The sequence below is a fragment of the Camelus dromedarius genome, chromosome 11 (genome assembly GCF_036321535.1).
Source record: "Camelus dromedarius isolate mCamDro1 chromosome 11, mCamDro1.pat, whole genome shotgun sequence".
Taxonomy (NCBI): domain Eukaryota; kingdom Metazoa; phylum Chordata; class Mammalia; order Artiodactyla; family Camelidae; genus Camelus; species Camelus dromedarius.
In genome coordinates, this window is record NC_087446.1 from 17,682,238 (window position 1) to 17,708,504 (window position 26,267).

The window sequence follows — 26,267 nt, forward strand, 5'->3', positions numbered from 1 at the left end:
CCTGACCTGTTTGCTTTCTGACATGTTCATGTTGTCCCTAAATTCCACAACCACATCCTATCATTTGGAGTTGGGCTTGCTTCTGACCTACAAGTGTTTCTGCTATCTGTCCCTCTGTGTATTTGTGTATATTTTACAGTGAGTCTGGGGATAACATACAACATTTGATTTTGACTAAATCTGTATTTGTATTTAATTATCAACATTTTTAAAGTATCTTATTTCTCTTTAAACTGTTGTCTCTTTTCATTATAAATGTTAAGAAATTCTTTCAGTTTATTTGGACAGAGCGGTGCAAAAGAAACAGCGAGAGCTTTGGAATCAAACAGACGTCGTTTCAACATACAGCGCGGACGCCTACCAGCTCTGTGAGATTGACCTATTACTTCACTTCTTTACATCTGTTTCTTTATCTATAAAATGATGATATCACACACCTTGCAGGATAGTTGGGAAGATTAAATCAGATGATGTATGTAAAATCCAACTATAGCACCCAGCACATGGGAAACACTCAAGAAATGATGATTGTTATGTTAAACAAGGATATCTTGATGTCCTCCTCTGCCCTGAGAAAGAAATAGAAACGGGGCTTTGCTGAGCATTCATCTTATGTTGCTTACTGAAAGGTTTGGTGATAAGAAAGTAGTAAGTATTTTCCAAAACAATTAATTAAGAGCCTGCCAGTAGAAAGTAAATTGTGTGCCTTGGGAAAAATCTAGTGGGAGAAATTTGCCCTCATGAAGAAGAATAAGCTTTTCTTAATTCCATAGGGTCCTAGTCTGTTTGACCCCTTCGAACTTATATTCTAAGAGGCAAAGTTGAAGGTTAAATGTGTCCAGCAGGATGTTTCTTTTTCCTAAGAAATGCACACTGTCCTTATAACAGCTCCTTCAGTCTCTGGAACCCATTAACCAATTTTGAATCAAAGCCCTTTGTCAAGGTCACTGTCCTAAGGCAAGTTGAACCAAGGTTGCCTTTCTTCATGACCTTGTGCTCCAAAGCCAGATTTTTCTAATATTTTTATTCTCTTTATTTCACGCTACTTTTTCTTAACAAAACTCTGGACCAGATGAATGTGAATTAAACACAGGGCTCCTTTGTTTTATTTTAGGGCAAGGATTCCTTCCCAGCAGCCAGCTAGAGAAATCTTTTACTATATGTTAAATAAAGGAAAAAATAAATTCTCATTTTGCTAATCTACATGCTTAATAATAAAAAAAAGAAGCAGCTGTTCCCGCCTTATTTCTTAGCCAAGATTTAGCAGCAGTGGTAGGAATTAAAAATTACTCATACTCAACCCTAAAACTCTGTGATACATTTTCTGGCAGAGAAAATAAGTTATATATGCTTACATTTTGAAAAGTAGATTAGTGTGTCTTTTTCTTGATATTTGCCATGGTTGCTTTTTTTAAAAAGCTGCTTCAAAGTCCACTTTCTTATAACCTGCATTATTTCTTAACCTTTTCTTTAGTGAGTACCATTTCCCTTCAGTTCTATTATCTCCTGTTCCAGCACTCTTCAGGTTTTCTTTTCTATCAGAGCTTTCTTGCTTTTCTAGCTCTGCTTATGTTTCCTTATTACAGCAGAGTTTTTCTAGCTCTACTAATATGAAGAATACCATTAGCCTTAACCACCAAGTCAGTCCATTTCATCCATCTTAACCCCTGCAATGCCCTATTTCACTTTTCTCCATTATTTTCCATTGGTGACATCACCTTCTCCTTCATTCGAATTCCCGACCACCGGCCAGCAGTGCCTCAGCCCTCCTGCACTTTGCCTCTATTCACTCGTATTTTCTCCCGTGTTTACGCTTGCTGTCCCTGACCTCAGAGGAACAAGTGGTCCTCCAGTCCTTCCCGAGCATGTCCACCCTGCCTGTGCTTCTGACTCATTTCGTTGGCATTCTTAATTATATTCTTTTCTCTTCAATTTCTTTTAAAAGCTCACAAAAGCTTCCCTGACTTTTGTAGTAGATTTTCATGTTTTCATGGTTGCCTCTCCAGCATCTATTCCTCTTTTCCCAGAGGTGCAGGGTTACTATTTGGGGGTCCATGTGCTTTTAGGGAAGTGCCTCCATAGCCCTGATTTGGGGTGGAGCACTGGGGCCAATCAAGGCCTTCCCACTCCTGGACTCCTGGGAGTGGTGGTCATGTGACCAGCTCTGCTGGGTGCTGAGATCGGACCCTGCTCTCCGGGAAGGTGCTGTGTGCGTACATGAGGCCTAGAGTTGCTACAGTCACTTTGCTGGTAGGAAGCCAGCCTGAGGATGATTCAGCACAGAGAGGGAGAGAGGAACAGAGGGGGGGAGAGAGAGGGGGGTGGGGGGGTGGGGGGAGAGAGAGAGAGAGAGAGAGAGACAGCTCTGAACAAACTCCTCATTTTGGGAGCAAAGGAGTTTCCACTGATGTTTATTCCACTTTGAGATGGGTTTTCTGTTATTTGCAGTTAGGACTCCCAGCTGATTGTGGTAGTTGTTTGGTTTTTTTTAATGTTATTTAATTTATTTATTTGATATTTTGGGGGGGGAGGTATTTAGGTTTATTTATTTATTTTTAGAGGCGGTACTGGGGATTGAACCCAGGACCTTATGCATGCTAAGCACGCTGTCTACCACTTGAGCTATACCCTCCCCCCCTTGATTGTGGTAGTTTAAAACTATGTCCTTTGTTACTCCTCCCTTCAACAGGTGGCATTTAAGTCCCCTTTCCTTGAGTGTGTGCTGGATTAGTGACGTCCTTCTAGAAAATAGATTCAAGTGTGTGATTCTAAGACAAGGTCAGAAAAGGCATTGATTTCCTCCTTGTTCTCCCCCACCCTCTCTCCTACTGCTCCATCTCTGTCTCTGTCTCTGTCTCTCTTTCTCCGTTGGGTGGATCACTTGCTCCAGGGAAGCCAGCTGCCATGTCAGGAGGACACTCAAGCAGCCTATGGAGGGCCCACATGGTGAGGGACAGAGGCCTCCAGCCAACAGCCCCTGAGAAGTTGAAGCCTTTTCCCAACAAAAACATGAGTAAGCTTGGAAGGAGATTCTACAGTCCTGTCGGGCAGTGAAATGACTCCAGCCCTGGCTGGAACTTTGACTGCATCCTTATGAGCCTCTCACTGTGGTCATCAGAGAGTCCCTCTGGCCAAACCAACTACCATTTTTCAGTGCCTACCCTACTTGACCTCTTGTTTTGGGGACAACGTTGAAGTTTCACACAAATGTTAACTTCTGTGTTAAGAAACCCTTTTGGTGAGAAATGGGAGTAAATTCTCAAAGCCATAACCAGTAGGAAACCTACTTCTTTCCCCCCTAAAACTGTAGTCTGAGGAACAAAGCATCCTAGAGAATGCATTAAATAGTTTTTTTATTATCTCCCTTGTGATAAGGATCACCAGATACTTCCAGGAAAATAAAAAATATATATTCTAACTGTTACATAAATTTGTTTCTTGCTGCAGATTCTATACAAATAAATGTATATTTACCCACCAAATTTTAAGAAAAAATTTTAGAGTCTGCAATAGTGCTTATCAAAGAATTTTTATGTTTATCCCCCATTCTGAGAAAGACTAAGTAGAAAATGAGTCTAATTCGGGATTTAAGAATTAGCATTAGAGTTTATATTTCATTTCAAATGTAGTTAAATTTCCACGAGTGTTTTGATCACTGAACTTCAAAGGAAAACTTCATAAAAATTTCCAGTAAAGTATTGTATATATGTATGTAAGTGATGCTTCTCTAAGAAATGATGTAAGGAAGGTTAACAGGATTTTGGAAACAATGCACAAAATGCTGTAATTGACAGGCACATAATTACTTATGGCGTATGCCTGCCAGGATTTTTGTGTAATCCTCCCATATGGGATTAAATGTCATTTGTAAAATGAACCTTTTCTTGTAAAAGAAAATAAGAGCCGTCATGTTCCTGCAGCTCTCACCTCATAAGGAAAGTGTTGAGCTATCAAAAAAAAGGTTAATACCTAAAAAAAAATAGCTCCTATAAGTTCTCTATATATGTGTTTATAAGGAGAGCTGACCTAGATTTTACTTTAAACATTATTGACTTACACTGTTCCAAAAAGATTGTGGGAATACCTAATTCCCATTCCTAATTCTTAAATAATGGCGTATGTGGAAAGACCCAAGCTTTTGATTTATTTGTCCCTGTGTTCACTTCAACAGAAGACTTGGAGGGCTGCAGCAGAAGCAGACGCCATGACCTGTTGACGGCTGGGTGTGAGCTCAAATGTGTATGTTTACATGGACTTGCAGAGCTGTCTGAATCCTCTGTGGAACGGCAGTGGGTTACCCTGGAGTGATCTTATTCTTCTGTCCATATTCAGCTGTAAAATCATAAATGGGAAAGAGCCAATGGACACACTGTTGGCTCTTCTTCAAGCCAGCAGTCTATATTGCAACCCAATGACAGTAACGCTTTATTGTCCCTTGCATGCCAAACATTATAGAAATATTTCTTCTGGTCCAAACAACCAGAATTGTTGTAAGGGCATTATCTTCCTTTCCATTTTACAGTTAGGTCAAGTGAGAGACTGAATAACTTGTCCCACAGCCATATAGCTAGTAAACGGCAGAGCTGGGATTCAAGTCCAGTCTGGATCCAAAGCTCTCACTCTTTCCATTACCAAATGGGGCCTTTCAACAATGATTCCTTCGTGTCATATGAGAAGACCGAAAAAAAAAAAAATACCTTTGTTTGACAGCACTAAAGACCGCTAGCTCCTTGGGAGCAAGTCTCCATTCAAACAAACCAGACAGAAACCTCTGCATTGAGGAGATGCTCCCCCACCGCCAGCGTTGACTGGAGTGAAGGCTACAGCGCTTAGAAGCGGCACCCTGAATCAGCCAGCTGGGCTTCATCCAGGGGAGCAGGTCTGGGGCTGGGTCTGCGCTGGGGGCTGAGGGCTGGCGTAGAAATGGAGATGGATGTGAAAAGGAAGCAACGCATTAAAAAGGCATCATGCTCTGACTGTCCTTTTTGGGCTCAAGCCCACCAGATGATAGATAAGTACGTTTTGCAACATAAAATGCCAAAGTTTAATTTGGAGCACAGCCATGTTTGTCCCATCTCACTGGGACACAAGGATGGAATAAATTCTTTCTACAGAGTGGACACAGGGGGACTTGCATGTAGTCTTGCCTCCACTGCTGTCCATTTGAGTGTAGTTTTCTTAAGTCTAGCTGATTGCTGTGGTCCCACTTAGCTCTAAAATTCTACGATTCTACTGGTAGCCATTAATATGATATTTTTTGACTTGTATTTTTGCACATGGAAAGGTGTTCCCATGTATTCATTAGGGGTCTTTGTTGCAGACAACAGAATTTCTGAGAGGAAGCAGGGGAGCAAATGGTGCTACAGCGTCAGGATCGTCGCAGACCCCAGGTGCTGCATTTTTTAAGGAGACCCCAGCACTGCCCCTGCCTGCCTCTCCACAGTTATTATTCTGGAGCTTGAGAGTAGACTTTCTACCTTAACTCCCAGAAGATCTGCCGTCCCTGACCTTGGCCATCACCTCAGGTACTCACTTGCCTTCTGAATCTGCCTCAAGGAATGGATCTCCCATCAGGGCTTGGTGGAAACTCAGTTACATGTGGAGGCCAAGCTGCAAGGGAGTCTTGGAACTGTTTAGCTTTCCAGCTTCTGGAGGATGGGAGGCTGTGTGAGAAGAGTGACTGGGTGTTGAGTGATCCCACGTGTGGCGTCTGCCACAGCCTATTACATTGGCTGAGTGCAGAAAGAAGGGGAAAATAAACACGTGCACACCATGAGCCCTGTAAATATGTATGTTAAAAATCCTATGCAAAAAAGTCTGAAAGGGATACACTAAAATTTTAGTAGCATTTTGCTTTGATCAGAAGTATTACTGTGTCTTTTTCTTCTTTTCATTTCTCTGTATTGGCCAATATTTCTATGAATGAGTAGTATTTGTATTAATTCTTAAAAGAATGATGCTAATTGTTTATGTTCCTCAGATTTTACACAGCATAGAGATGGTGCCCTTGCCTTTTTGTGGCTTGTAGATATCTGTCTTCAAGATACTGGCCGCAGAATTAGACTTGGGAAGTAACTTTGAAAGACATGTAAATCATTATTCCAATTCAGATCATGTTATCAAATTCCTAGATATCTGAATCCATTTGTTAATAAAGACACACAGACAATATAGTAATGACAGGGAAGAAAAAGTGGGGTCTAAAGAAGCATTATTAATTTGGAGTTGCTTTTGCTCCTCAATTAAACAGTGATAATTTTTCCATTGAAGTGAGATCCGTGGTATTATGCACTTTTGTTAACAAGCAAAGATAAATTTGAAATACAAATTGTTTACATGAAGATCACACAACTGTGTATATAGGAATGGTGAAAGGAGAATGGAAGGTAGAGCTAGAAAGGGCAGTGGGGGCTGGACCACACGGGTTTCTGAACGCTGTTAGGAAATATGGACTTAATTCACATCTTGTGCCCGCTGATTCCCTCAATGGATACTGAATTTTTTCAACCAGAACAGGCCAAAATATATTCCATATATTGATTAAACTTGAAGCTTCACTTTGAACTTGAAACAGTAGTTTACAAGATTTTAAATCAATAATTACAATTCATAAAACTTTGCTTAAATAATGTTTTATTTCATGCCACAAAGAATGCTGTGAACTGTTTAGGTGTTAGATTTCTATGGTCCCTTCTTTAAAAATCCCCAATTGGTTTAATGTAGATAATTGATCTAGGGTTTTTGTTTTTGGTTTTTTTGTTTTGTTTTGTTTTTGTTTTTGTTTTGTTTTTAAGGCACCTGCTATGGGCAAGGTACTTTATTAGGCTTTGGGGGATACAGTATTTAAAGGTTTCTGTTCTCAGTTTGCAGTTTAGTTACAAGAGCCCAGACATTCACAAAACCTCAGTAAAGAGAATAATGTGAGAGACATTACAATACAGGAACACAGGAGCCAGATGGGGAGCAGAGCCTGACACAAGGATGCGAGAACAGGTAGTTTTCTCTAGAGGGTGTAGGAAGGAAGGTGAGTGGGGAGGTGAGACAAATAAGAGAAGGTGGCTGACAAACCGGTCACCGCAGGGGGGCCACGGGAGAAGCTGAATCCCCTGGGGAAACCCAGAAATGATATGGACGCGACCTCAGAGTTATGCCACCCACAGAGCAAAGGAGCTGAGATGATTACACACCAATGCTATGGACTGAATGTTGTGTCCCCTCAAAATCCGTATGTTTAAGTCTTAACCCCCATGTGATGGTATTAGGAGATAGGGCATTTGGGAGGTAATTAGGTTTACATGAGGTCATGAGGGTGTGGTCCTCATAATAGGGCAAGAAGAGACATCAGAGATTCTCTTTCTCTCCCTCTCTCTGTCTCTCTCTTTCTCTCTCTGTTCCCCTCCCCTTTCTCCCCCTCCCTCCCTCTCTGTAATGTAAGGTCACAGGAGGAAGACTCTGAAAACCAGGAGGAGCTCTCACTGGGAACCTAAATGGCAGACACGTTGACTTTGGACTTCCCAGCCTCCAGAACCACGAGAGAGGAACTTGTGGTTTAAGCCTCCCAGTCTGCCGTGCTTTGCTATGGCAGCCCAAGCTGATTAAAACAGTCACCTTCTGGCAGTCTTGGAGCAGGGGCTTTTCTGGCAGGATTTACTTCCCCAGCATTCTGGCCTGCCTAGCAAGTGGACGCAGCAGGCTTCTCCAGGCTTGGAGAAGATTCTCAGTCAAAGACGCGCCACTACCAGCAGTTGGAAGTCCACCCGTGAACAATGAAGGTAAAGCCAGAGGCACATGGGTGAGAATTACCAGCATCTTCCAGGAGGATGGAGGGATGTGGAAGTCACGCTATTTCAGGGAGGATGTGGTGCTTCAGTTGAGCCTTAGAGACATAGAATGTCTACAGGTACAGGCAGGAAAAAGCCATCCCAATCACGGGAATAGCTGGAGCACACACCGAGAAAAGGCGAATTTCAGGATGCTTTAGATAACGAATACAATTGGTATCGCTCTGTCTTATTTGCTTTTCCCCCTTGACATTATTTCATTCTTATTTTTATTGCTGCCTACTACTTCATTGTGTTAGCTCTTTGCTTACTCAATCCCCTATATTTAAATTGTTTTTAAACTTTACGGTAAGGAATATTCATTTCATTAATAAAAATGTCTTTCACAAAGACAGATATAATATCTGCCCTTATGGAGTAGACATTGTATTTTATTTTATTTTAAATTTTGGAGTTGACATTTTAGCAAGGGACTCTGTTGAAACACAGCTGGATCAGACAGGCAACAGTAGTTCAAAAAGCCTCCACCCTCGGTGTGTCCTTACGTGCAGGGCACTGACTTCTTTACACTTAAAACCCCTATAACTATCGTACCACTTAGTAAATACTGGGTGGCACTGATTAAGTTAATGAGAAAACCCCTCAGCAGAGTGTGGAAGAAGTAACAGGAGAACTTGTGTGTAGGTTCTTGTAAAAGAATCACTGTGATTAGCAGCACTTTTTTCCCCTACAACTGTCTGCAGGTCCTGAGACATGAAATTTATTTCTCATTTTCTTCTGTGAAGTCTTTAGCTTAGGGAAGACCTAATGGAAATATATTCCATTTCCTTGGAATATAGTCAGCTAAGGCCACATCCCTCCCTTGTTAACATCATAATACGCAAAGAAAAACTCTTATTTTTCATTCTAGAAGCACACTTTATTTCCTGTATGAGTGTCTGCACCTCCTGGGGCTTCACAGAAACACCTGCCCAGGCTTCTAGCTTTCTCTTAAATTACGTTTCGGTCGGCAGTTGCTTGTGTAACATTTTATCTTGCTATGTTTTGTCTCTCACTAAAGTAATTCATGTATCACTTTTTACCTTCTCCATGTGGGTTACAGGATGAGCTTATCTGCATATAGATCCAAGTCTGTGACAAATTTAGGAGACCACCTTTAAAATCTGTCCCCAAACTTCTGTTTTCTTGCTAAGACCTCCTTTTTATCACCTCCATGTCCACCTCCAATAATTCCTTTTTCTTCTTTTCATTTCTTTCCACCACCAAAACCAATAACTGACTTTTTTTTTCAAGGCCCTTTTCACAAATCAAGCACATTTTTTATTACTACAAAAAAAAGCTACTGTGTCCTGAGCAGCAAAGCCACATTGGGGTACGCGTTGCTGGCAGTGGGCTGGGTTCGTTCATTAGCTGAGTGACTCACTCCCTGAGAAAGCCATCTTGCTCCAGCAGAACCACAAATTATTATAGCAATGACATTTCTTCTGACAAACAGCTAACACTGAAAATGATAAACTTAACAAATGCCAATGGTCTGCTCCAGTATTTCCCAAACTGGCTTCCAAGGAGTATTAAAGTTCCTCAAGTTACTAGGAAGTGTTTTGCAAAATAAATGGTTCTGCGGTCAAATGAGTTTGGGAAACACTTTTTATTCTATCTTCCCCTTGAAAGAGTCATAAAATACATGAATATAATATAGATTCCTAACCTTATCTGACTATAGAAATTTTTACAACTCACAAAGTATTAATGTTCTAAGAAATATTACTTGGGAAAGATTCATCTACATGATTTCTATGGAGCTTATTTCCTGGATTTACCAGATAAGGGGGTGTGAACAGCTTTTTAGTTCTTGTTGGATGTGTTTCTCAGTGGATTCAAATAACACCAAGTACTTATGATTGAGTTTCTATGACTGACAGGTTTTGTCTTGAAAATCAATGTGGTTCACACTGTATTGCTGATTTGTAGATAAACATTAGCTGAGAAATTCTTAGTTGAATAGTTTAACACAGCTGTTCTCCAAATGTGGAGCCAGGGGCTTCAGCAGCATCTGAGAATTCGTTAAAAATGCAAATTCTCAGATCCCATACCAAGTTAGAAACTCTGAGGGAGGGTCCAGAAACCTGTGTTTTAACGAGCCTGCCCGTTAATGCTGAAGCGTACTAAAGTGTGAAAACCACCAGTTAAAACACAGTTTAAAACTTCTGCTTTCAGCTCAGAAGGGGTAGCAGGGACCAAATTTATCCTCTTACCAGAAAAAAATTGGAAAACTGGACAAAATATATGAAACAACGGTTCTCAAGCATTGGACACCAAGCAGCTCAGGACAGTCATTCCTGAGAAGTGGAAAACAAATAAAATAATCTCTGACTGCTCCAGCTGCACACCTAGAGACAGTTTCCAGACTGAAGGAAGATGAGGGATCCCAGGTAGGGCCTGCTTATCTCTTTGAGTTACAGAAATGGAGTTGGGAGTCCAGGGAGACCAAGGTGGCTAGGATTTTCATGGTGGAATAGCAGATAAGAGGAAGCCACACAGAAAGGAATATCCAGAGGACTGCAGACGGTCTTCCTGAAGTCTTTAGTTGAGTGCTGATCAGAGCATGGGTGTGAGGAAACCATCGAGGTCAGGGAAAGATCTGTCCAAGGTGGGCAGAGGAAACAACCCACAGAGCTCACACAGGGCTGGCGAGAGGTTGTGCTCCTACCAGGCAGAGAAGAAGAACTTTCTAATTCACAGAGCATTTAGTAGAAGACTCAGAGGGTATTACCCCAGTAGTGGCCTGCAGCTAAGAATGACTCTGATCCTGACTAATGAAGCTTGAAAGCAAACCTTAAAAGGATTAAACTACAGGTGAACCTTGAACAACACAGGTCTGAATTGCATGAATCCACTTGCATGTGGGTTTTTTTCTTCATTAGTAAATAATACAGTATGACAGAATCCACAGTTGGTTGAATCTGCAGATGGCAGAACCAGGGATATGGAGGAACTGAGGATAAAGAAAACCAATGATCAGTTATACATAGATTTTTTGACTGTGCAATGGCTCGGTGTCCCTAACCCCTGGGTTGTTCAAGTGTCAGTGGTATTTCCAAATTACAACTGAATCCCAGAACAAAGCTCTAGAATACTCATAGGAAGATTCACAATGACTGGTATCTAATCAAAATCTACCAGACAGGCAAAGAAGCAGGAAAACACAATCCATTATGAGAAGAAATAAATACCAATCAATAGAAATAGATCCAAATGTGACAGATAATAAAATTAGTAGATCAGGACATTAAAACAGTCATAAAGTTCATATGATAGAGAAATGCTTGAGCATGTTAAATAAAGACATGGGAAATATTTTAAAAGCCCAAATGGAACTTCTAAAGATAAAAGATACGATGTCTAAGGTGAAGACTGCAACCTATTAGACTCCACAGGACAAAAGATGAAATAACTGAAAGAAATAGCAACCGATACTATCCAAAATGAAACTCAGAAAAAAAAAAAAAAGACTGAAAAAAACTGAGCGGCGCGTCCGCGAGCTGTGGGGCAGCTTTGAGTGATGAAACACGCGTGCTCAGAGGCCCTGAAAGAGCAGGGCGGAAAGACTATCTAAAGAAATAATGACCAGAGATTTTCCAAATTTCCTGACAAGTATAAATCTACAAATCCAAGAAGTCCAATAAACGCTAAGAATAGGAAACGTCTACATCAAGGCATAACATAACCAAATTTCTGAAAGCCAGCGATAATGAGGAAATCTTAAAAGCAGTCAGAGGGAAAAATACCACAATCTATGCAGAGGGAGAAAAAAGGTAAGGGTGACTGCAGATTTCTTGTAGAAAACAATGCAAACCACAAGACAGTGGATCGATATTTTTAAAGTACTGGAAGGAAAAAAAAATCTGTCAACCTACAACTCAAAAACCAGCAAAAAAATCCTTCAAAAAATGAAGGTTAAATGAAGTTTTTTCAGGCACATAAAAGCTGAAAGAATTCATCACAGCTGACTTGAACCAAAAGAAATGTTCGTAAGTTCTTCAGACAGAAGGAAAATGATACTGGAAAGAAATCTAGAGCTGCGTAAGGGAGTGAAGTGTTAGAAATAGTACATAAGTAAATATAAAAGATCTTTTTATCCTTATTTTTAAAATCTACTAAAAGTTCATCAACTGTTTAACAAGAAACCTTGTGCAGTGTGTGTGATGTATTGTAGGGTTTATAATGTAAATAAAAGTGACATGTATGACAGTAACAGCACAAAGGCCTGGAGGTGGGAAAGGTGCTACTGTAAAGTTTTTATATTATACACAAAGCGGTACATTATCACTGATGGTACATTATTGAAAGTTGACTAATAGATGTATATTATAAAGCCTAAAGCAACCTAACAAGCCATCAAAGGTAATAAAATGGAATCATAAAATTACTCAATCCAAAAGAAGGCAGAAAAAAAAATTCTTTTTTAAAAAAAGAACAAAGAACAGATGGGTCAAATAGAAAACAAATTGCAAGATGATAGATTTTAAACCCAACCACATCTGTAAACACTTGGGCAAATAAACTAGCTCCCCCCACCCCATACTCTTAGGCAAATAAACAAGTTAGCTTTTATCTCCTTTTAGCATTTCATTTCTCTCAAAAAGTTGTGCAGTGAAAGATTAGAAACTTGAACTAATCATAACAGCAAAATGATGTTGGCAGTGATCCCTTTTCTGACTTCAGCGTATCACAGACGAAGACTAACAAGTTCAGCCAGGAGACACTGTGCTGAAGGCACTTCGCATTTCTTCCCTCTCAGAGCCCTTACATAACTCAGATCGCCAGAGCCCAGCGACCCAGGCGCGGGGGGCTGGAAACGGATTTCTTTCTCCCAAGGCTGGGGCTTAGCAGCACTATTGAAAGTACTTTCCTTTGTCTGCCTGAGACTCCAGGAAACCCTGCAGAACTTCTGGGCCAAACTCTTCTGCTTGGTCGTTGCTGTCCACTGATGGGGATCACCCCTTGTCCCGCTCTCCTCACTCTGAACACATGCTTCTTTTCATTTCCTCTCCTCCAGGCTCAGCGTCTTGTCCAGGGACGTGTCCCCTCCTCAGAACACTTTCTCACCTGCCGAACTCATTCACTTACTTCTTCATCCTTTAGGTCTTAATTCGAAAGTTCACCACAGGCCCCTCTAACCCCATCTCAGATTCTTATCACATTTTGAAACTGTATTCACTGTGGGGTAAGATTATTCAGATGGCAGAGACAGAAGAGAAGACATAAGTGTTTGCATTTTTCACCTTCTCAGATTAAAACAGTCCAATCTTTTGTGGCTAATAGGTCCCTTCCATCCTCTGCCTTTTAAGAAAATTCCTGAACTTCATGATGCAGGGTGGGGTCATCAGTGGAGGGAAAACTTGAGGAACAGGTGAGCCTAGAGGATCCACACTAAGGGGCGGGACGTACTGGAGGTGATGGGAAAGGCAACCCAGACAAGGAGAGCTGAGGCGCAAAAACTGAGGGAAGGGCAGCTGGGGTGTGAGCTGGGCTTGGGAAGAATTTGGGTGGGGCTGGAAAACAGGGTGTGCACAGAGGCCCTGGGACAATACAGGACATGAGAGATACTGAGAGTGAGAGGAAAGGGAAGATCAGGATGTGTGTCTGTGGGCTGTGAACTGAGTCACATTTGAGAACCTTTGAGAGGCACCATTAGGGATGGAAATTGCTTTTGGTGGAATTTTGGTTGTTATGATCATCTCCAGGAATAGGAGGGCCCAGGGACTGGACAGCACGGGAGATTGCAGGGGACCTGACTGGTGTGCTTTGGCTGCACTTGGCCAGGTCCCCGCCTCAGGTAAGGTGTCCCCAATTTCTCCTGGGGACCACCCTCCTCCCTACTCTCAATGTCCAGGCTTCTCCTGGAACTGGCTCCACCCCCATGTCTATGGATAGGCACCTGACTAGGCCTGGCCCATCGGGGCACCATGTTCCCCAGGCCAGGATGAGTTTAGGGAAAGTGCAGTGTTCTATTTTGATCTGGTAGGGCATCATGCCCAGGATACTTGCTGGGAGAAAGGAAATACTCTTCTTTCACGACTAGATTTGAGTGTGGAATGGGAACCAAAACACAGGTAAGCGGGGCTGAAAGAAGGAAAGGTACCAGGGTTCAGGGATACTGTTTAAGCCCGTACACCAATCCACATCTCAGCCAGCCCTCAGCTTTTTAACTCCGTGAACCAGTAAACACCCCCTCTTTTTTTTTTCGCTTATGCCAGTGTGAGTTGGGTTTTCAGCCAGTTGGAATTGAAAAGGTTCTAAACTATGTAACATTTGACTTATAACTGTATAGCATTTGATTCAGGCCTATCTCATCAGAACAAGTGCCTTTTTTTTTTTTTTTTTTTTTTGCTGTCTACTCTATTCCTACCACCTTGCACAAAGTCTGGAATATTTGTTGCATAAGCCACTAAGTGCATCCTGTATAAACACGTCGTTTTCTGACTAGTTGTTGTCTGGTTCCCTGCAAGATTTGAAACTCCCTGAGGACCAGGATGTTGTTTGTTTGTTTGTTTCACTCTTTTTGGGCTCCCAGCCTACTGCACAGGGCTTGGGATATATTAGGTGCTAAGAGAATGTTGGCAGAATGAATGAACGAATACAGAGGAAAAGGATTTATGAAGTCAAACCAGAGAAAGGCCAATCATGAAAAGGCCAATTCACTTGGGTTTTATAAATTGATTTCTCAGGTATATATATGAAATGCCTGTGAAGTGAAACCTTGATTTTTATGACAGATTTGGAAAACCGGGAATGAATCCATCACAACTGCTACACTTTCTTCTCCACTATTTCATAACAGCAGTCTAAAGCAACCTAACAAGCCATCAAAGGTAATAAAATGGAATCATAAAATTACTCAATCCAAAAGAAGGCAGAAAAAAAAATTTTTTTTGTCTTGCTAGACTGTTAGGCTTCTTTGACCTAAGAAGACCTAAGCATGTGTATAAAACTTAAAAAAAAAGTCGTGTTTCATCATTATCATGTGGTTTATATGTCAGCAGTATCTGGAGGAAAACTGTGACACTATGGTAGTCATAATATCAAAAATTAAGGCAAAAATTCAAGCTACATAAGCTTATTTCTACATCATTTAAAATTCTAACAGCAGACAAATAAATATCCACGGAAAACCCTAGAAAGCCCACCAGATGACTGTAGTCCCCACTCAGGGACCCATACAAGCCATGAGTCTCAGAACAGGAAGGAAGAAAACTTTTTCGTCATTTCCTCTCCCTGCTTAAGTATATGATTCAACAAAGAAAACGAAGTTTTCTGGAAAAGACCTGGATGATGTGAGTTCCCTACACCATCCTTCACGTTGAGGAGAAGAGGCTGTGATTCGAGGACAAGGGGGATTTGCCTGGGCATTTTTTTTGTCCAGGCAGTGCTGTGAGCCCCTTCCTGACACCAGGCGAAAGCACCCCCTTCCCCAGCCAGAGCCAGCCCAAACTAAACCAAGCCTCAGAAACAAAAAACAATAAATAGAGAACAAAGCAGGACTTCCCTTTGCTAGCTCATGATAGTTTTCTCCTGTCTATTCCTCCTTTGTTCTCCTCCTTATTAAGTGAAATGACCCACCAAGTTCACAAAGTCAAGCATGTCATGCATAAGAATCTCAGATTTCTTGGGTTGATTTTATCAACTAATGAATGCACGACATTCTTGGAGATGGTGGGAGTCAACTCACATTATAATGGGCTCTAGAGCATAGAAAAAGATTTTAAAGCAAGAACTTTAGTTTTAATGAACTCATGGTTAGAAACAGGTCTGAAAGAAACAATGAACATTCACTCTGTGGTGAATTAACAAGGAGAAAGGATTGAACTTGGAATCCTTCTTTATGTTGGCTTCTAGAGTGAGGATTGGAGAATTTCTACCACATGGGAAGAAGTGGGTGCTTCTCTGACATCAGGATGAAAGACAGGTGTGGCATTCAGTTCCCATCCAGCTTGACTGTCCTCTCCTCAGGAAATAATTAGGACCTGTAAAGTAACTCTTGTTTTTAAAGAGTTGAAGAAGCACTTGCTGGATGACAGCAAAAGGTGTTCACTGAGATGGTCACACAGTTACGGATATTCTGCTATGATATTTGTATATCTGCTCTATAAAATCCATCTTCAAAATGGTATATACTATAATAGGATTTTTTTGTGCTATAAAGTGATAGAGTATCAATCATTTTAGTATTACTTTATATATTTCCTAAATAGCTAGTAGACCTTGAGTACATAGTATTTATTTGTACCAGATACATCACAGGTATTCAAGAAGTATTGAAATAAAAGGATAAAATGTTGATTTTTTAAACAAATATTTATTAATCATTTGTCTAAATTCTTATCTTATTTTTTGGTAAGAGTAACCTGTTGTGATCTAATGTGTTTATGCCTTCCCAATGACGTGCGTGGAGATCCCACAGACGTCTGGAACCCATTTAACAGCCTCCTTAATATTACATTTAAACACTCATTAACTTACACTATAATTTTCATTGTCTTTTATGCCAAATTAGCTCATGGTTCTTCCTATGCTTCATACATGGGAAAGATTGTTTCTCTCTGAGTCACTTTCTCAGGCGAATTTTGCAAATTAAAGAGGAAAAACAACCTGATCAAGTCGTTTTATTGTCAACTAATACTTGTAAATGTGAATCCATGGGATAAATAGAGGGGAAATTAGGATCGTTGGTTATTCAATTCTTTGTTCTTTTTTACTAAAATGAATCTTTGAGATGTATTTTTTTTTTAAGAGTCTTGATAGTGATAGCACTTTTTCTCTTAAGCTGAGAGGGGCCCTGAAAGGCTGCTGTCCTGGGTTTTAACCATATGGAGGAACAGTGGAAGGAGGCCAAGACAGATGGCAGACTGCATCCAAATGGTCACCACAGTCTACCTCACCGCTTACAATGTGACGTTGATACCCATCCTGTCAAGCAATGGTATCTCTGTTTCCTCCCCTTGAATCCGATAGGCCTGTGACCACAGGGGCTGTCACCCTAGGTGATGTCTGAGGCTAAGTCATAACAGGCAATACAGCTTCTGCCAAGTGCTTTTGGGACACTTGATCTTGAAACCCAACAACCATGGTTGAAGAAGCCAAGGCCACACAGAGAGGCTGTGTGGGTGCTCCAGGCTGCACATCCCAGCCAACAGCCATAATGATGGGCCATGTGAATAAAGAAACCTGAGAGGTGACTTCAGTACCAAGAACTGTCAGACCACATGAGGGAAAATCTCCAACAGGGAATTGCCCCTCTGAGCCAAGGAAAATCTTTAGAATGGTGAGAGTTAATAATAATATAATGAACATTGTTGTCTTAAGCCACTAAGTTTTTTTTTATGAGGACACACCATGCAGCAATATATAACTGGAACAAGATGAATGAAGCTCTCCCAGTTCCTTTTGTGGTATGAGAATTCACAACATTCTCTCTTTTGGGGAAGATTTCTTCCTGATCATATAGTATTCAACTATGGAAAGACAAGTCGGACTGGTCTACCAATTGTATAGCAATCAGTGATCATCTTATCTCTCAGAACAACAAGAATGTTGGGAAACCACAAAAACCTGACAAAATTAGAGTGATATTAAAAAAAAAAAAAAACTAGCATATAGAAATAGCCAGTTAAAAACAATATGAAAAATATAGTATCATTTTTGGTGTAATTTTTTTTTTTTTAGCTACATAACTGGGTTCATTGATGGTATAAATCTTTTTTTTAATCTTTTTCATTCTGTCCCCTCAGAACCTAGAATAGTGCCTGGCACAAAGACTCAATAAAAATATGCTGAATGAATAAATGAATGTAAACACATCTGGCAGAATGAGAACCAAAATTTACTTCTGACAGATAGAATTACATGTGGTTTTTCTCTTTTGTTTCTTCTTTGTTTTTCCTAAATTCACTACCATAATTATGGATTACTTGTAAAAGATCAGAGTGTTGTATTTTAGAATAGTAAAAGCTTTCAGATAACTATATATAAACATATATTCAAATATTTATCTAAGCAAAATATTCTCTTAGAAAAAAAAGATTTGTTATAATAAATCTCAAGAGAAGGCTTTTGAGTTATGTGGGCAGGGCCAGTAATAAATGCAGACTTTCTTAGTTCCTGAATGGATTTTCTACAAGTTGTCGTAGGAACACAGATTTCTGTCAAGCACTGAATAAATTATTCCACTTATTTTACTATCTTATTATGATCTCTTTATTTAGCCCAGCTGGGACTCCTTTTGTCTGCCAATTTAAAAACATCAGATCAGCATCTTATGCCAAAAAAGGCCCTGAGAGAATGTCTCTTTCTACTAAAACTGTTCTGAGTTAGTATGGAAAATAGATTTCAGTTTGCTTGCCAAGTCTGATTAATGTACTGGTGGATTACCTAGCATGCTGTGTGCAGAAGGATTATAAGGTTACGATTATTCCTGGTTGATTAGCAATGCCTGCCATGGATCAGGCGTGGAGGAGAAGGGGCCTGATGGCCTTGTGAGTGAGCCACTTGTCAGTTACTGTCACGGTCTTCTGTCTTGTACCAGACAAACTTCTTTACAAACTCTTGATCCTAAGTAGCTTCTCAGGGTGAGTTCAAAATGTAATAGGCAGAATGATGGCCCCCAAAGATGTCCCCATCCTAATCCTGGGAACTGGGATAAGTCAGTTTTGACTGAGCTGAGAGAGAGGATGATCACTGACTGCAACCCACCTGGCAGTCTAGTTGAATTTCTCTCCCCCCTAGTTTGTTGCTTTGTGACTATGTTAGGTCACATGGCAAAGGAGGAATTTGGGAGCAGATGGAATCAATTGCTAATCAGCTAACCTTATGATAGGAAGCTGATGCTGGATTATCCAGGTGGGACCATTTTAATCACAAGCATTCCTCACAGTGGAAAAGAGAAGCAGAAGAGACAGAGTCGGAGCTGTGATATAGGAAAGAGATCCAGAGAGCTGGCATCATGAAGAAGGGCTCTACTTCACGTTGTCAGCTTTGAAGTTTCCTGAAGGGAGCGAGGGTCAAGGAGAGCAGACTCTAGGAGCTGGAAAAAGCCAGGTAAAGGATTCTTGAGCTCCTAGAAAGCCATGTACCTTGCCAGCCCTTGCTTTTAGCCCAGCGGAATCCATGTCCTGTTTCTAACTATGGGGAAGAAATATTAATTTTCCCTCTACCTTTCTGAGTTCTTGGCTGAAATGCCCTGTATTAAAAGAGAGACAAACAAGAGACAAACAGAAGTTTATTAACGTGTGTACCTCGTGTATGCACCGGAGATAACCCAGGAAAACGAGTAACTCAAAAAGGTAGGTTTAGAATTCAGGATGAAACACCATATTAACAGGGAAGGAGGGGTGTAAGCCTCTTAGAGGAGAGCAAATGATGCTTATGAAAGATGAGCATGCCCTTGGAAGTACAGATGGGAGCTATAATCGTTTGTGACAAAGTTGGTCTGGGTTTGATGTCGACTGCGTGTCTCCTCTGGTAGTAAACGTCAATCTTCTCTGGCTGAGGCAATTCCTGGGAAGGGGATTTATGACAATCGAGTTTGTTTTGGAGATTCTGTCTGTAGGTAGGTAAGGGGGGAAGAGAGAAACCTCCCCTGCATTTGCTGTTTTCCCAGTGCCTACTGCTCAGAATGATCAGTGCGCCAAAGTGTCGTATTTGGGGGAGGTGAATGTTGTTACCTTTCATAACATACAGACTGTATGATAATGAATTTGCGGTGTGGAAGCCACCAAGTTTGTGGTAATTTGTTACAGCTGCAATGAAAAAGTAATCCATAAATGATGAGTTATTCTCCCTTTGAAAAGGAAAATGTGATTCCACACTCCTTCCTCAACTCCTGCCTCATTGATTTTTCTGGGTATCACTTTAAAATTCATGGCCAGTTTCTTCTGACAGTTTTAGGGTAGAGTCTTTCAATGTGTTGTGTTAAACTGTGTGAGCCACAAGTGGGCCTTCATTGCTGATAAATGATCTCTTTAATTTCCCTTTCTTTCAAATAATTCTTGTCTATCCAGTAAGACCACATTGATTGAACAAGTACAGAACAATACCAGGTCACTTGAAATTGGAGTGCTTTGTAATGCCAGGGAGGAAAGATTAATCTTAGCTAGAGTTATTGGCTAGGGTTTTGATGAACAACTAAAGTCACTGAATATTGAAAAAAAAAAAAAAGTTACAGTTTATGCAGAACCAACCATTGCTTTATATACATGATCTCACTTAGTCTTTACAGCATCCTTCAAAGGGAGGAATTAATTGTCTCCATTGTACAGATGGGGATATCAAGGCTCAGTTCAGGAATGAAGTTCCGATAATACTGTGGAATTTCCGTTGATGGATCAGATAACATTTTCCTTTGGGGTAAAACAATTTACCCTCTGGCCTCCTCTTCTCTCAAATCCTTAGTTAAATGGCAGGACACACCTTTTGGAGGAGTTGCCTGCAGCCCTCTCCCTCCAGCTATGGGGATAGGCAGAGGATTTTCTTTTCTTTCAAGAAATAAGATCGGCGTTTAGAGGCAATAGTCCTAATATTTAATTACCGCCTACAGCAGTCCTTCTAAAATGTTGTCACATTTTAGAAGCACCTGGCGAGATTTTTTAAAATCCCATTGTGCAGGCCACACTGCACACAAATTAAATCCTAAACCCTTGGAGTGGATTTAAACATGAGTTTTGTTTTTTTTTTTTAATAAAATCTTCCAAGGTGATAAATTGCAGAGCTCCTGACCTGTACCCAAGGACTTCACTGGTGGTAGTTACAGTCCCAGCATTTAACTGGTTTAGAATACATACTAGTCAATTACTCAAGCACACATATTTTAAAGACTAGTTTATTATCAGGGTTCACCATAAAGTCAGTCCCTTAAGGTTGGAAGCTTAATGAGATCAGGTTCTCTTAACTACAGATTCATTTTAATGGATTCTGGGGTTTTTGAGTCTGCTGGTGAAATTTCCTCACTTTTCTTAATTTGTACCTATTTGTTTCCATTCGCAGTTCTAATACCCTCACTCTTTGGACCTTCTCTGTTTATATCACTGACACGCATCTAAATAAAGTCGATCTTTCTGGTCTTTTACTACTAAGTTGGTCACATTATACTGACATTAAGACAAAAACTCAGGAGCAGGAAAACCTTTTAAAAATGTAGTGTAAACAAAGGAAATGCAAACACAGACCCTACCCGCCTTGTGACCAGGGGGAGAAAACTTGAGTCCCAAAGGGGCCAGGCAGGAAATCTAAATAAATAAATACAGTGGACTGGGGTTTTTTAAAGAGAGATTGGGAGGGAGGGAGAGGAAACCAGGAGAAGAGGAGAGAAGAGGGGAGGACAAGGAGTAGGGGGAGGATGAGGTGGGGAGATAGAACTGGGGGGAGAGAACACCCTCCCCCCAGAAGCGAGAAGAGAAGGGGCAGGGAGAAGGGAGGGAGGAAAGCAGAGGGGGTAGAGAGAATGGGGAGAACATAGGAGGGTCCACTGTCACCAGATCTTGTAATTTTTGGAGAAACCAGAAATCAGGTCTTTTCTTCTGAAGTGTCTTTCTCTATTTTAATGTCTGCCCCCCAAGTTTTAAACACTATGTTGGGGGAAAAGTGTGTAAGAGTGAGCACAGGGATGGGAACCCGGGAAAACTGAGTTCATCTATTTGAAGGAAGCCAGTGACATTATCTACTTAAGAGGTTTTGATAAGAATGGAGGAATCTGAGAATTCCCTTTTTTAGAAAGACTTTTGGCTCTTGCCTTATGCTAGTCATTAGCTATCCAACTCAAAACAGACATTCCTTTCTCCTCCGTTGCTTATTATTTGTGAAGCATGTGTAGACCAAATTCACTTTCTCTGCCATTTCCCCTCCCCCTTCTGGTTTTTGTTCCCTTTGAGTTAGATGTTTTTAATTACAGGTAATAATACAAACTGGCTCCACCTGACTAGTTGTGAAGCGTGTTGAGATGAGTCAGTCCCCTGTGATCCAGTGGCTAGAAGCGTCAAGAAGTTTTTTTTTTTTAAATTAGCTTAGCCACTGAGGTGCAAAAAATGCAATTTCTCAGTAAACCGACTGATACTTTGCTTTCAGCTCCACCCTCTGTTCAGTTTCCTGAAGTTTGTTAATGGTAAACTCTTAATTCCATATAATAAAAGTCATTTTCAAAAAGGTCAGTTTATTTTAGCCCCTTCTGTTGTAAACGTAGCAGCCAAAACAAAGGTGAAAAGGAAGTGGTGGTAAAAATTCTCATTTTTTAATATCAGAGAATTTGCTAGCTGGTGGGGATGAAAGCATATCTGGACTTGCCCTTCTTTTCACACCGAGGGCTGGTGACTTGGCCAAGGTCGCACAGCTGGCAGGTGGAGGCACTAGGTCCCAACCCACAGGTTTTGACTCTCTCCTCAGGGTAGAACTCCCCAGAGTTTTCCATCATATTCAGGACCTTTCAGATATGGAGAAGGTCCAAGCCAGTTCCATTTCTTGGGACTCCCAGTATCTTTAAAAATGGAGAAATGCCCAAAAGGGATAACATTGATTTTAACTGTTTACATTTAGCAAACCGTTTTTACCGTGACCCCCACCCCAAAGGTGACTGTAAGTATAAGCTCACTTGGAGAAAATGTCTAATGCCTGCATTTCAGACTTGAGCAATTATGAGAGCCAGTTATCCCTGTCCATGACCCCTGACGGGAGCAGAGTGAGGTATGAGCCTTGATCTTGGTAGGGTAGACAGAGAGGGAGAGGGGAAGGGAGACAGAGAGAGAGGGAGAAACAGAAAGACATACACAGAGACAGCCAGCTGCTGTATGAGCCAGAGCGATACCATAGCACCCGCCCAAAATAAAACACTCAAAACTTTGGGTTTCCTTGGCAGCTCCATAATTTCTATGCAGAAAAGGACAGCAGTGGCTGGAATTGTTGGCGGAAGCTGCATTTGCTCAATACTTTAAGACTGAGAACATTTATCCAAGAATGCAGATGTGAGGAGGGTGGGAACTGGCAGAGGTGATGGGTGTGGGTGGAGGGGATTGGGGAGGAAAGTGCAGCTAAATGACCTTGGCTCCCTCACCTGTTTCTGACTCAGTGTAGATGAACCACCAGCCAACCTCCTTCATAGAGAAGTGAATAAAACCTCAGCCTAGACCTGGGACCCTCCTCCTCCTAAAAATACTTATTAAGCATCTGTTATGTTCCAGCCCTTGGGCTGCAGAGTTGAACAGGATCCAGAAGGCCCTACTCAGATGGGACTTAGAGTCTAAATAGGGAGAAAAAGCAACCAACAGTGTAACAAAATCATTTGAGATAAGGAAGTATGATGAAAATAAGAACAGGCCACTGAGATAAAGAATAATGACCAGTAGGTAAAACTAGTTTTTCACTCTAATAAAGCAGAGTCTAGAGAGTCAAATTTACATCAGTTGCTCCAGGTAAAAAGGCAGCAGTCTAAAAGATGCTAAAGAATGCCTGCCGTGATTGACAGCTCATGCCCGCAGCTACAGGTCCGTTCAGGTGCAGCTGAGCATCCACACACACAAACGCACAAGGTGTCACTATGATGTAATGTGACTGGTTAACAATAGAACAAAACCGGAACTCTCTCAGGCCCTTCCAGGCAGTTCCCTGTACAACTGTAGGTAAAGCTATATAGTATTAACGTCGAACCGGCCATTGCTAAAGCAGTTTGAAGACCCTTTTGTGACTGCCTGTGATTGAAGACCTTCGGTACTTTCTTTTGAATAATCCCCGATGAGAAATGTCAGCCTTCAACAACAGATTGCATTTTTGGGACAGGAACCAAAACTGTTTGAGGGGGCCAATTCTGAGCAACATCATTTTGGTTGACAAACCAAATGTGAAGCAAATCTAAAAATGTTTTGAACCAGGGAAAAGGGGAGTTGTCTATTTTTAAAAAGAAGATGCATGTGGTTATTTTGAGGGAGACAACATTTTATTTGAATAAATACATTTGGATATATTTGCTATGAATCTGTTCCATTTATGCAATGTAACACTTTCTGTAGCTTTATTCTTTTTCAATATATAGTATTTTTAAGTTGAAGTATAGTTGATTTACAATGTTGTATTAGTTTCAGGTGTACAGAAAAGTGATTCAGTTATATCTACATTCTTTTTCAGATTCTTTTCCATTATAGGTTATCACAAACATACTGAGTACAGTTCCCTGTGCTGTATAGAAGGTCCTTGTTGTTTATCTATTTTATATATCGTAGTGTGTATTTGTTAATCCCAAACTCCTCATTTATCCTTCCCTCCCTACCCCTGCAATATATCACTTCTTGATTTTTGGCTAGACAGATACAGATTCCTAGAAATCAGAAGCTGGTTGCTTAGAGATTGCCAGTCCATTATTTTTGGTTTCTTTTTGCCTCATTTCTAACAAAATCCTCTAAAGAGGATTCTGTCCTTTTATTATTGATTGTGGCCTTTAATAACTCTTTAGATTCTCCACTGCTCACCACCTCTGGTTTTTTTCCCCAGATGAAGTTCCAGAGCCTTGGACCATAATGAACACTGGTAGAAATATATCTCCCTTATGTAAGCCTCCTCTGTTTTCAAGACATTTTCACATTTGGTCCTTTCAAAGCACCAAACAATGGGCAGGGGAGAAACTATTATCCTATTTTTATAAATGATTAAATTGAATCTTTGAAGATACAGAAATATATACAAGGCTGGATAGCTGTGACCCAGAAACAGACAAAAAGACATTGTTTCCCCAATTCCATCCAGATTCTACAGACTCTCTAGAAGGACACTTTGCTAAGGATTGAAGAGAGAACTTGGGAAAGTTCATGTCTGATTTTAAAATTCAGGATATTTTTATCATGTTTATCACAATTTACCCAAGTAACTTGAAGAGGTTTGTGTGTATGTGTTCTAGCGTTTACGAAATCATGCAGCTATTTTTAAACGATTTGGTATTTATTTTGGACTCTAAGCCAGAGTTTGTTCACCACTGCCGCTTTCCATCGGCCAGCCACTTCTCTGTTAGCTGTTTATCATGACTGTGACCAGTTTAGGAGGGTTTTGAGGAGGACAACTCAGTAATTATTGGCATTTGTGCGATTCAGCACTTGATAGATGGTTTTTCAGTAGTAGTTAAAGGAGATAGTATTTACTACTGATGAACACGCCACTGAAATTACAGTCTTCTTAAATCACAGGAAAACCATTCCCTTTTTTTTTTCTTTTTCTTTCTTTTTTTTTTTTTTTTTTGACATAAAACAGCTCTTCTAAGTGCTGGAATGTATTATTTAAGGCTCTGACTGCTACTTTTTATTTTTTCCAAGGCACTTTCACATAGGTTATCTCTACAGTCCTATGAGTGGGAAGATTATCTTATCTACAGTTCCTCCAGTGTTCAGATTAGGGAAAAGGGAGGCTATAATTGCCCAGTGTCGTGTAGCTACGTAACGGCAGGCGAGAACCCCAACTAAGTCCCAGTTTGCCAATCGATCATGCTCTCTGCATGTTGACATAATAAGAGGACGATGATAATTGTGGCCAAGCAGCTGTCATTTTAATATTTGAGGAAAATAACTGTATTCCTTCCCTCTGTGCCAGCTACCAGCTCCTTTCCATCTTTGTCTATATGAAAAAAAAAAAACCTCTGAATCTTAGATCTTAGGAACTATTCTTTGATTTAAAACACTGGCTACCTTCTCATCAGGGTCCTCATTATCTATAATATGGGTTCTACCTCTTGGTTTATATTTAATTTAGCTCTTCAGCATGCTGTTTCATCTGATTTTTAATGTTTTATGTATTTAACTCTAGTTTCGCCAATATAACAAGATGCTTATAGGTAGGGACTGACAAATTTTTCCATGCACATTCTTGAATTCAACTACCCCTTTTACTTTCTTCTTCAGGGTGTTGAGTGTGACTTCATAAGATGGGTATTAGACGGAAGGGTTTCTTTCCCTCCTTTTTCTCATCACTTAGTCATCTTCTCTGCGGGAAAGATAATCAGAAAGGTCCAGGGCCAGATGCTAGTTTCCAGATGCTAGTTTAACATGCCACACTTTTAATTTTCTTCAGAGTGAAATGATCTCCTTTTGTTTCAAATTAATGTCCAGATTCAGATGGTGAAGCTTTCAATGACTATTATTAGTACCAGCTGCATAATTTGTGGAGCCCAGTGCAAAATGAAAATGTGGGACCTTTTGTTCAAAAAGGAGAGGTACCATTAAAGGTACTAAAATACAAAGATTTCTTCTTTAAAAATAACTTGTTATTTATAAAACACAATAGGGGTAATAGTGATGAGTAACATAAAGTTAAATTTGCAAAAAACAGTTTTTAGTGTCATAATTTTACTTACTAAAGTTAATACTTTATGAATGTGATATCTTGACTGATCATCCAATTTTTCTGGCTCAATGTTCTGCAAATTCATTTGTTAGTTACCAAAATTTATACTTTTCCATCAGTGTA

The 26,267-nt window shown here is 40.4% G+C and overlaps 1 long non-coding RNA gene across 1 annotated transcript; it reads left to right on the top strand.

Moving 5' to 3' along the window:
- The first annotated feature begins 2,339 nt into the window (after positions 1–2,339).
- LOC105095975 (uncharacterized) lies at positions 2,340–8,129 on the top strand. Its single transcript, XR_010383136.1, has 5 exons — positions 2,340–3,013; positions 4,172–4,239; positions 4,711–4,879; positions 5,321–5,525; positions 7,436–8,129. It is a non-coding gene; the product is annotated as an uncharacterized LOC105095975 (long non-coding RNA).
- Positions 8,130–26,267: the final 18,138 nt, after the last annotated feature.